Source organism: Notolabrus celidotus, chromosome 12 (genome assembly GCF_009762535.1).
Source record: "Notolabrus celidotus isolate fNotCel1 chromosome 12, fNotCel1.pri, whole genome shotgun sequence".
NCBI classification, from domain to species: domain Eukaryota; kingdom Metazoa; phylum Chordata; class Actinopteri; order Labriformes; family Labridae; genus Notolabrus; species Notolabrus celidotus.
Genome location: NC_048283.1, coordinates 22,901,033 through 22,909,622, shown reverse-complemented (window position 1 = coordinate 22,909,622; position 8,590 = coordinate 22,901,033). Strand labels below are relative to the sequence as shown.

The 8,590-nt window shown below is 43.4% G+C and overlaps 1 long non-coding RNA gene across 1 annotated transcript; it reads right to left on the bottom strand.

Moving 5' to 3' along the window:
* Positions 1–2,287: 2,287 nt before the first annotated feature.
* On the bottom strand, positions 2,288–8,334 carry LOC117823544. The gene is made up of 3 exons (XR_004633425.1): positions 8,277–8,334; positions 3,053–3,190; positions 2,288–2,374 (listed from the first exon to the last, which is right to left on the bottom strand). It is a non-coding gene; the product is annotated as an uncharacterized LOC117823544 (long non-coding RNA).
* Positions 8,335–8,590: the final 256 nt, after the last annotated feature.

The window sequence follows — 8,590 nt, the reverse complement described above, 5'->3', positions numbered from 1 at the left end:
AAGTGTCGCTGTTACATTAAACCTTTTCTCCACATAATAATGTCGGAGTAAATTGTGCATCAAGCAGTTGAGGAGCACAGACTTGGAATTAAACTGATCATGATTCTGGCGTTAAGCAGACATTGTATTATTTTATCATACCAGCATGCTAACATTAGCTGTCAGCAGCACTGATGCAAACAGAGAAGGTGAGTGGACTTTTCCTGCCGTGGGAATGTTACTGATTAATGGTGGGAGTAATCCAGGCGAGCACTTTACATACTGACCCATCCTGTGAGGCTTTAACAACAAAGTGCACCCTCCCACCTCGTTGTGTCTTCCCTGAACATCCTACACAGAATAGGACACATGCGGTGTCAGAGGTCTGATCTCCCAGCAGCCCACACTCAGGGAGAAAAGAGAAAACACTCTCAACACAAATCAATCAATAGACAGCATGAGGCGAGGCCGGATACGGGGAGCGGGCTTGGTGCCAGGGGTCTGAGGATGCTCTGCACGCTGCTCTGTGTCGTTTAGATGGGGTAAGAGAGATCTCAGGGGAGGTTTTCCTGACGCTCTCTCTCTCTTAACCAGTGCCAATTAAACCCAGCAGTTTTTTTCTGCCTAATAAAAGAGGATGATGATTAACAGAGTACTGGCAGGAGCAAGCCTCCAGAGCCTCAGCAGACAACCACAGCAGAGCCAACTGTCTGCAGAGCTGTTTCTACCTACGACCTGCACAACCCACCAACAAGACACCGTTCATTCAGAGAGGGAAGGAGGGAAAGTGAGCTGGGAACGGCTGGTCAGCTGCAGCAGAATCATATAAACAACATCTACATGAACAGAAAGATCGATCTGCAAGTTCTGAGGAGTGAGGACAGTGCAGCTGTGTCACAGACGACTGTGTGTTTATACACTTTTTTAAAGCTGCAGTGAGCAATTTTCCATTTCTGTCGACTTCAGCGCCCCCTGTGGTCAAAGCTGTACACGCAAAGTGCTGTCTTTAAAAAGGGAAATGTAACACGAAAGCTACTTCTGCGTCGAATCAACAGTGTAGCCTACGCCGGAGGTCCGTGTAGTTCCTGTGCATATGCAGAGGCCTACACACGTAGCTGACGTGCACTTCCTCCAAAATGTAGCTACCCATAGAATCAACGCGGACCGCAAGCCCTGTGATTGGTCCGCTCGGCGGCATTGTATTTTCTGCATTAAAGCACTTCAGGGATCCCCGCTCATCAGCCGTGTATTTCATCTCCCCCTCTCTATTCTTCATGTAATCATGTCTGTATGATAAACAGCAACATGTATCAGCTGTAGATGAACATAACACGCTCTGAATCACTGTGGAATAGTAAACAGAGACCGTAGCGGGACCAGATCAATCAATCTAGCAAGTGACCTGCTATCAAAGACCGAACTGCCCTCAAGTGTTTCGGCAGAGAATTGCTGTGCGACACGGACACATCGATGCACGAGTATGTAGCGCTCATGTCCGCGTCAGCCCCTGCTGTGTAGGGGTGACGCAGAAGTATAAATCCGCCTTAACTGTGAGCAGCTGCAGAGGAAAGTGTGAAAAGTCTGTTTCTGCATCTCGTACCTGACCCTGCAGCAGAAGTTACATGCATTAAAGATTACTTCAGTCTGTATGTTCCAACGCTGCCTGGCCTGATTACTCTGAAATAAACACAACAGCAGAAGATTCTTGTTAACCTTTGACCCAGATAAAAACTGTGTACAAATACGTTACTTCATAAAGATTAAAAGTTGCATTATTAACGATAAGGTATCATGAATTGATGGTTATGCATGTTTGAATCCTGACAGGGTGAGCAAGGACTTTTCAAGGTCATGTTGAAGCAATTCTAATTTGCATAACCACCCATCCATGATGCATTATGGTGCTTATTACCCTGCTATCAACGAGACAAACAAGTCAACACAAAATAAAATCAAATTTACACAAATGTAATCACCTGATTGAGAGGAGACTTAAGATAAGCATTTTATTCTCTGTCAAACAGGAAGCAACTAGAGAAGATTAAAAACCATCACACTGTCCACTGCAGCTTCTTTATGTTCATGAATGTGTTCAGAGAGGGTGCGCTGGCTGTGTGGTTCATCATCTGGGGACCAGGATGGTCCAAAGTGCTCAGAACAGCTGCAGGAAGAGAATGGCCCAAACAAGCCAGCCTCCTCTTCTGCACCGCCTGGACTCGGATTATTGCTCACTGGTGCCAGATGTTTTAGGGACCCCTGCTGTGCTGAGGGTCAGGGCCGGAGCTGGCTTCAGTGTCAGCCTGGATGTGCTGCTGTTAGAGGCATATCTCTAATGCAGAGTCTGAAGGCATGCTGCACAGATGATGAGGTTAACTCCTGTTAGCATCAGATGATCCTGAAATTCATAAACACGTTCAGTAACAGGATCGTCTCGGCTAAGGAGACCTGACAGGTGCAGGTTTCATTAAATTTGGTGTCATAACTTCAGGAGTCTGGGCAGCGCTTCTAAAATCTGAGCTGACTCAGCACTTTTAATCAAATGTTTCTGCTTTCAGATGGTTAAGGTCAAACTTTAAGCCTCAGATAGCTTGCTGGAGCAGAGTTTTGCATGCAAATAAAAAAATACCCTCAAGCTAAAGGTGCTTTTTCTGCATTTATTAAAAGCAATACCAATTTCATATCACAGGTACGCTCAATGTGCTTTACATCGGGGTGAAAAAACACATAAATACAAGAATCAATAATTGCTTCTGCAATCATGAATTAGATACAGCACGATGAAGCATGCAAACATCAGACACGCCACCAGAAGCATGAAGGAAACCACATAAAAACATACACACAGGGGATCACTACACACGCGCGCGCACGCACACACACACACACACACACACACACACAAACACACACACATACACACACTCAGAGTATCGATTCCTGGATATGTTTTTAATTGAAGGAAAGAAAGCCAGGCTCGAGTTCATGCAGCATCTCCAGACCTGTGTGTGATGGCTGCCATGCTGATCTTTTGCAGGATGCACAGACGCTCTCACATTTACTACAGACCACTTACTGTTTATAAAGATGGATGATGTGTTTCAGCCTCTCCTGGACTGCAGGTGGAGCCTCTTCCTGTCATCAAAACACAGATATACTCATACCACGTCAAAGATCTGTCAGGTCAGGTTCAGGTTCCACACAGTAGCAACCCCTGGGGTTCAAAAAGGGGAGCCAGTGAGAGATATGAAGGCCAAGAGATGTGCATATGTTTGCATAATTTGGATGCGTGGTTTAGCAGACTGACAGCTGGTGTTAGAAGGCTTTCGGCCCGCCTCAGCTCCAGTGTCTGTAACGCTCTCAACGCTCCTCCTCTATTCTGATAATCCAGTGCACACAGTGCTGCAGGAGCCTCATAGGTCAAAACAGGTGTCAATCAATCATCTGTTTACATCAACAAATTCAAAGTAAACTAATCAGAAACATGAACACTGCGACATAAATCAGCATGATAAGAAATAACTATAATGGCAGAAACCATGTTTGACAAACATTTATTTGACATGTGTTTGACTTTAAAGTTTGACCCATGTCCCATCTGTTAACATGAAGGAGGCGGGGCTTATGATCTATACTGCAGACAGTCAACAAGAGGAGCTGTAAATGTTTTGGCTTGACTTCTGAGGTTTGTTATTTTGAATCTGACATGAACACAGTGAGGTGTTAAGTATATGACACGTTCTACAGACTTTGACATTGAACTGCTCTGAACTGTCGGTCTGTTTTATCTGGTTTTTGTGCATATCATACTGAAATAACTCCAGACACCACATCTCCAGATAGCGCTGCTGCAGCCGGTCACACGCTCTGTTTGGTTGCTCCGACCTGATAACATGGATGCCAAACAAAAAAAAAACTGATTCTCTGCTCAGTGAGGTCCAGACGTGAGCTGTGTACCGACGATATGTCTCTCTGCAGCCACCATGACACATGATAGAGGAATACATTATCATCGACTGCTCTGAAGAAAGCTGCTCTTCCATATTTTGTACTAACTTTGAATTAAAGGAGATTTTCCCCAAATAATTTTTTTTTGTATTGTGTAAGTGAGCAGCACATCTCAGTGACCTTAACTGAATTTGAATCCATGCTGACGATACATTTCCTCACAGTCACTGAGGACTTTTAACTTTCGGCTGTACATTTAAGGATAAGCAACAATGTCAGCCTTCAAGGCTTTTCCTACCTATCCATCCATTATGATCGCTGTGTCTATTTTCTTGGATTCCACATTAAAGTGCTGCACATGCACCCAAAACAGAGCAACAGAAGATGGACACATATGCCTGACTTCACTTTGTCGGCTGGTGCAAAAATGAAAAGGTTGTACTGCACGGTCTCTCACTGTCCCTGTGGTGACAGACGCTGGACACTCAGTTCACTGCGCTCTCAGCTGCATCAACGTCCATGGAGATTTAGAGCTGATAGAACTGTGAAACGACTTACTAACATGTCCCATGACTGGAATACATCAAGGCTTTGTCATGGAGCTATTTAAGTTAAGAGACAGATGTCGAATATTGAACTGATGTAGCAGGTTGTGGTTTTGTCTCTGGCATTGGTTGGCATAAATTCATCAATGACTGAAAGATAAATGAAGGCAGAGAACTTGTACCAGGTGTGCACGTGTTGCAGATACCGCAAAACTTTCAATAATAGCCTATCCCAATAAAAGGCAGGGTACCTTTTAATCACCGGTTGTGGCTGCATATTCGTGTTGTCACCCATCTGTTTCTGAAGCGCTGTTTTGAGGCCAAACATCTGGGGCAGCCATATTGGAAATGTTGAACTCAACATAACTGCCTCCTGGCCAACAGCTACAGTGTTCCCGCCTGTCAATCAAGTCAGCTTGGCGGTTCGATCCCAGCTCTGGCAGTCACATGCCAAAGTGTCTTTGAGCAAGACACTGAACACCAAATGTCTCCCTCTGTTGTTCAGAGGTGTGTGAATGTGAACGAATGAGATTAGCTAACACTGATGGTCCCGCATTGTGGCAGCCTCTACCATCAGTGAGTGAATGAGTATGAATGGGTGAAAGTGACGATTAGTGTAAAAGCGCTTTGAGTGGTTAGAAAGACTAGAAAAGCGCTTTATAAGTAGAAGTCCATTTACCATTCAGCTGTGCCTCTCAATTGAAGACTCGTAATCTCAATATCTTTGAAATTACTGCGTTGTGAAAAAATTCACCCCCTGTACAGTGTGTGCCGATTGAGAAACGAGCTATCCAGACTACACTCGTCTTTTGTACAAAGCTGTAAACATGTTTATTTCTGCTGTAAAGATCGTCTTTTATGAATCGGTGTGTATGTGGTTTCCGGTACATCCGGAACCAGTCTCAAGCGGATCCTCAATGAACTGCTGTTTTAAGCACTTCCGCATTAGACTATTTTTAGACCGGAGGTTGCCGCTATGGCTGTTCGTGTTGGCAAATAATATAAACAGGCTTCTATTTCAGATGGGCCTTTAACTGTTATTCTTGAACTTGCATTTACTGATCACCCAAAGAAGCACAGAGAAAAAGGTAAAAGTCGGCTGCAGAGTGGCAGGAGGAGGAAGGTCATCTGGAGCATATGCACAAGTGTGCGATCATGCTTTAGGTCAGCTTTACAGCCCCTAAGAGGTGATCAGGATGAAAGCTGAACAATACCCTCAAATAAGTCAAAGAAACCTTTGTCTTGTCATGAAAACGAAGCATACACATCGTCTAAGATTTTATTTTTAACGCTCCTCATTATCTCGTCTTCATCCTGGAAAAAAGGTTGTTTACAAACACAGCTTGGTATGATTTTCATAAAGAAAATGAACACTGCAGCATACATTTTGTGTTACCTTTAAGACGAGTGAAATTACAGGTATTTCATGTTAACTAAGCAGTGAACGGCCTCATAACTCCGGCTCACATCTCATAATGTCTGATGTTAAGTCCCGGCTTCAGGCTCTGCTGTTGTGACATTTCCCCCCTCGTCATATGAGGAGCTAAGCAGGTGAGTTCCTGCCCCGTCCATCACGCTGCGGTCTCCTTCATGATGACTCTGACTGATGCTTTATTGCTGCTGTTCACCTCCATCACACTAATGGAGCAGCTGCAGCCCTAACAGCCCTTCAGCTGACGGGTGCACATTACAACATGCTAGGTGCTCCTCTCTTTTTCATTATTCCATCATAATGCATCTATCTCTGCATACATCAACACACTCCCCCATCATACATGCATGCACACTATGCACACACACATCACGCCACGTCCCCGTCATCAACATCACATTCAGCCTGTCCTTCAGGGATGTGACCAGCGCTGAGGCTCATCTGTGATGGAGCCGCTTGCAGCGCCATGAACACACAGCCAGGAGGATAATATGTAGATTTATCATGGCGCTCAGCAGCTCTTACATTAATCAGCTGTCAGGTAGCAGACACTGAGCTGCACCAAACACATCCATTTGTCTCTGATGATGGACAACTAAACATAAAGTGAAACCACAGACACATGCTTTTGTTGCAATTAAATCACACGCCTGAATATTACAGCTTTACAACATTTACTCTGTTTACACGATTATTATACGTTTTTATTCTTTGAATAAGTATGAAACAGAGGGATCCTAAATTTGAGGTTGAGACGTTTGAATGCAAATATTCACTCACAGCAGAAGACAGCTCCATATATCTGTGAAGTGAGTGTCTGAGACTAGCTGTCAATCACAACCTCAGCAGCAGGAGGATGGAAGATAGAGGGACACGGCGATCGTCCAGAACAAAGAGACTCAAAGTAAGCAGAGTCATGATGCTGATGTTAAGATGATGGTTATCAATACAGCAGAGACGTTAAAGTGCTGTTTAATCATGGAGTCATAGGGAGTGACGTCTGTAGATGGAGAGCTCAAAGAGAGCGAGTGAAAAATGCTAATAGTCTGAGAAAATCTTGGCATAGTCCTCAAAATGTCTGCTTCCAAGAAACTGACAGGAGTGTGCGTGTGTTACTAGTTGTGTTTTAACTGAAAAAGTTAGATTAATAACTAATAAACTATGACTTATTTGTATTTGTATGATATTAAAAGTAAATACTGCATCAGAATTAATTTGTCTGCCTCCTCATAGGAGCTTTAAATGCGATACTTTGAGAAATTCGAAATCAATTCGACTTAACAAATCAAAATCAAAGTGTTTCCATTTCCATAATTTCAAAAACTTGGAAAGGCTTTTCCAAGTTTCTGAAATCGAGACAAGATGTTTATTTGTACAAACACAAATTAAAAAGCCTGATCAAAACCAGGAAACTGAAGGTCATGTAATCGCAGTTATTACAATGTACGACTGTTTGGAGAAGAAGGTCCAAAAGACTCAAAGCTGTGATAGTGCTATTGATGGGGTTAGGGTTGGGTACGACTCAGACTCTGCAGAGACCAAGCAGAAACACTCGATCCTGGAGGTAACACCTGAGAGGAAGGAGGGTTTGACTGGGACACTGGACAAACTGAAGATAAAGGTGGATTATCAGAGCCAGAACCAAGTTGTATTTGATTTTTTAAATCTGAATGAGTTCCTGAGTTCATGTTGGACTCTACATCGTGTCTGTGACTCTAAATGAAGCTCTGTATCCTGACCCTGTACGCTCTCCGTGGACTCCAACACGATTCTTCATGTGATTGTTCGTGGATTTGTAATAATAATTGGATATGTTAAATATTAAAGTTCAACAGGACCATGACCTTCTGTGTTTGGACACTGTGGAGGTTTGCTGTGGGCATGCTGATGGGGGCAATCAGTGGGATGCCAGCAGCTGCAGATCAGGAAGTCAAGGAAAGAAATGCAGGGAAGGAGAGAAGAAGTAGAAAAGGAAACGAGGAACAGAAAAGGAGACCGGCTGAAGTATGCAGGTTTGGGTTCATGGCAGGACAACCACAATGATAATATGCACACTGATGCATTAACAGGTAATGCAGTCTAACAGATGTTGAAGCACCTGATTTTCAAAAGGGCCGTGCTAAACCTGGGCAAATGAGTGCATGCACTGCAAACTGCTGCATCAAAAACAGCGACTCTATACATCAGTACTGTTTGTATTTAAATGAGTCAGTGTGCATTCATCTGGAGCAGAATCATCCCCTTTCTGTGCAAATACAAGTCGTTGCAAAAAACATCTAGTTCACAAACACCAGCGCCAACAGCCATGCACAGTTATAGTGAATCTGCACCACAGTATTCATAAGGATGACATGCTCAAAATTGCATCAACTCACATCCTCAAATGGACAGATTTGAGCTCTGTCAGGTTGAGAGCACACAGCACAGCTCTGTGCAGCAGAGAGAGGAGATGCTGATGTTGTTCCCTGAAAAAAAGGAAATAGAAGTAAATAAAGGTTGGACACGATGCTCACTCTCAGGCAGTTTCACAGATAATTTAATTTTCTTACCAAGAACTCATTTAGGAGTTATTTTCTCTATATTACTGGGTAAATCCCCTTTTCTTCTACTGCTTAGTTTCTCTTTCACAGATAAACAAAGTAAAATATTTATATGTCATTTTCCTTTAAGTAGATAAAATAAAAGATCA